This window comes from Octopus bimaculoides, chromosome 16, assembly GCF_001194135.2.
Source record: "Octopus bimaculoides isolate UCB-OBI-ISO-001 chromosome 16, ASM119413v2, whole genome shotgun sequence".
NCBI classification, from domain to species: Eukaryota; Metazoa; Mollusca; class Cephalopoda; order Octopoda; family Octopodidae; genus Octopus; species Octopus bimaculoides.
In genome coordinates this window covers 18,466,405-18,470,353 of record NC_068996.1, presented here as the reverse complement: position 1 = coordinate 18,470,353, position 3,949 = coordinate 18,466,405, and the positions used below count along the sequence as shown (strand labels likewise).

At 39.5% G+C, this 3,949-nt stretch overlaps 1 protein-coding gene across 4 annotated transcripts in view; it reads right to left on the bottom strand.

Moving 5' to 3' along the window:
• LOC106873692 (neurobeachin) overlaps positions 1-3,949 on the bottom strand; it is a 436,667-nt gene that overhangs the window by 287,016 nt on the left and 145,702 nt on the right. The gene's annotated exons all lie outside the window — the stretch shown is intronic.

Below are 3,949 nucleotides of genomic sequence, written 5' to 3'. Positions count from 1 at the left end.
TATATATATATATATGTCTACAACTGTCTATCTCTCCATCCGTCTATATCTGTCTGAGTATATGTCTAACTATTCCTCTATCTCAGTTTATCAATCTAACAGCCTCTCTCTCTCTCTCTACTTTTGTCTGTCTGTCTGTTCGTATGTCCGTATGTATGTATGCATTTTAATTATTTCGCTTAAGCATAGCGATACTAATAACCTGATGTTAAAATTCAATATACATATGCTTCAAAACGAAGCGTCAGTTAAGTTCAGAGCAGGAATACGAAATTAAAATGACAAAGGAATCAGAAATTGTCATGAACTTCATTAACATACTGCTGTTCTGCAATGCACTCATAGTTGAGAGTTTATTCATGAACACACGCGCCATATATTCGAATTAACACACACCCACATTATACATAAATAAAAATTATTTTTACATTAATAAAAACAAAAAACCAACTTCATATATCTATCTGTCTCTATCTAAATGTCTATCTCTCTATTCTTCTCTATCTATCCATCTGGCCATCCATCTATCTGTTCATCTATATACCTACTTACCTATCATCTATCTGCCGGCGTAGCTTTCTACCTACCAACTTACCCATTTGTCTGTCTGTCTCTGTACGTCATATCTATATGTAAAGATACGTGGCGTGCGCGCATATATTCGCATATATCTACATAAATATTTTTACGTTTTTATTGAAGACAGAAAAGTTAAACACAAACGAATATTCAACCCTCCTCCCGTCAGATTTTGACGAGAGCGCCTACCCCCTAGTTAGTCACTTAGTTGTATAATATACGTCATTTATGTTAGCAAGTTCTTCCACCTTGATAATGGCTTATGATTTAGGTAGAAGGCCATCAATTTCGAGGGGTTTTAACCGATACCATTGACCCCTACCCATTAATTCTAGAAAGAAGACGACGGGTACTTGAAGATACGTACATCAGGGTGTTGATAACAAGACGGAGACGATTTGACTAAAGGGTATTTAACAGCAAGAGGAAGGTAAGGGGATAGAGGGATGAAGAAGGGATGAATAGAAAACAAATATAAAAAAAAAAAGAGGAGAAAGGACTTTCTCCAAACACCGCCGCCAACATCACCACAGGCAGACTCGTTACAACGTTGGAGAGACTACTTTATACATATTAGGGTCTTCAGATACTGATGGAATGGAATGGGCAGCGTTATGAAACGTAAAGTACAGGCGTGGCTGTGCGATGGAAAACTTTGGTTCTTAACCACCTAGTTTCGGGTTCAGTCCCTCTGCGTGGCACCTAGGGCAAGTGTCTGCTATTGCGGCTTCGGACCAACCAATGTCTTTCGAATGAATTCGAGAGCGTGAATGTTTGCATCTCCTTGTCTTGATATCGCATAATGCTACTGTCACACAAGTAGTCATTCGTTTTCAATATTTTGTGAAAACGTATCTGGTCATGGGGGAAATATTTATTTACTTTACTCGGAAACAGGTGAGGGTTGATTGTAGGAAGGGTATCTGGCTGTAGGAAAGCTGCTTTAATGAACTCCGTGCAAGCATGGAAAAGTGGATGTCAGGACGTTATGGTGGTGATGATGATAATGATGGCGACGACGTCACCACCTTCATGGTGAGGACTTTGGCTTCGAAGCCAAATTCTCTCTATTTCATGGCTAAACTGCCATATTTCTTCAGTCCATTCTGCTTTCACCTGGCATAGTGAAATGTCCGGTCTCATACAACTTTTGATGATGTCTAGTTGATACTGTTCTATATTTTAGAGATGAGGAATTCTGTACATTATTTACATTGGACGGATATGTGTCCTCATCTTGTTACTACAACGGTTCGGCTGAGTTACTCTCCAGCCTTCATCAGGTGCCCCTGGGTTTTCATTCCTAAGATATTTTTTTTTTGTTGCTGATGTTGTTGTTATTTATTCATTTATATATTTATTCAAGGTACTGCCTGCAATTGAACTCGCAATCTTGGGGTTAGTAGCCCGCGCTCTTAACCACTACATGCCTGTGAGCAATTATAGAGTGAATTTTAGGACTTATAAACCTAATATTCTTGCATCCTTCCTTAATACCGGTTCCCATATTCTGCTCATATCTGCACTTGGTCTGCTTATGAAGTTATTATGTCCCAGCATATGTGCTGCTTTTTTAGTGTTCGTATTTTCCAGTGGTGTTCTCTGTCTATTATTTTAACTTCATCCTACAGGGGAAGGTGATCTCTGCTTGTTCCATACATGATCAACTATACCCTATTTATCAATATCTCCTTGTATCACAGCTTTGCAATGTTCCTCTACCCTTATTTTGAGGGGGCGACATATTTCGCCTTTGTATAACCTACCACAGCTGCATGGGATGGAGTACATGCTGTCTTTGGTCATATTCTCTTCTATTGATTGTTTTACTCAAAGGAGATATTTGCGAAGTGTTGTATTACTGTTAAATACTGTCCTGATGTCATATGGGCCGCATATCTTTTGTATCTTTTCGGAGAGGCCTTTCCCATAGGGTAGACAGACTATGGACAGTTTATCGGTTTCATCCCCTCTTCTCTTCCTAATTGGAGTGAAGAGTATGTTTTTTGGGTAGTTGTTGCTTAATACATTTTTACTGAGCTTGATCATTTCTTCTTGGTGGGTATCACGATCGCTACTTATATTCTTTGCTCGATGATTTAGGCACTGAGCAATCTCTCTCTTTACACTGTATGGATGGTGGGGATTGAAGTTGAGGTATCGTCCAGTGAAGGTCAGCTTGCGGTATACGGATGTCCTGAATCCATGCTTAGTGCGTGTTATTAATACGTCCAGGAATGCTAGCTGATTGTCTTTTTCCTTTTCTATTGTGAATTGTATGGGTGGCTTTATAGAGTTCACATGATCTAGCAATACTTGGATATAATAATATCGGCAAAAAAATACCTTAGGAATGAGAACCTAGAGTTGGGTTCAAAATTCCACCGGGACACCTGATGAAGGCTGGAGAGTAAATCAGCTGAAACGTTGTGGTAACAAAAAACAAGATGAGGGCACATATCTGTCCAATGTAAATAATGTATGTTTAGTTGAATCTTCCATTCAGGAAGGTCTGCTAGGCACCCCTAATCATCATCCATAGCATACTTCCATGATCCAATTGGCTTTCTCCCAGAAATTGAGAGCCGTTGCATAAGATCATGGGCAGATATTCCCCAACAGAAACCCTCACGGACAAACCTCAATGTCGAGGATTCTGAATAATTCTCAAACTGATGGTTAAACTCCCGTATTTCCTCAGTCTTACAAAATTTGGGCTTCCGCCATTTCACCTTAATATGGTAATATGGCACCAGTGAGTTCAGCTAGAATCACTTGTTTTGATGAAAGGGAGAGGAGTACAATCTATAATATACGAGAGTGTTGACAAGACAAGGAAAACTTGGGACGTCCCATAGCGATGAGGGGGAAAAAGGGGGCGAAAGAATCATTATAACTGAAGACCTGTTATCTACAAGGAGAGAGGTGGAGGTATAAGAAGCAGTGAATAAAGAGAGGTGTTGACATGACAACCAGAATTTTGGGGGCCAGTTCCACACATGAACCTAACTTCATTCAAGGTCAGTTAATACCCTGCTAGGAAGGAAGAGACAATCTCTCTCTCTCTTTCTCCCTCTCTTGCTATACACACACACACACACACACACACACACACACACACAGAGTGAGAGATAGATACACAAACGTACCACATACAAACATACGCATAGAGATGCGTGTGTATATATATATATATATATATGTATATTATGCAATTCAAACACACACGCACACACGAGTGAGTGCATAAGCGAAAGAAACAGGCACTTAACATATTTTGTAGGAGTTATATTATTAAAGAACAGTTTCATTCGGCCCCACGCAACTTGACGATAATAACAATAATAGTTTTAAATTTTGGCACAAGGCC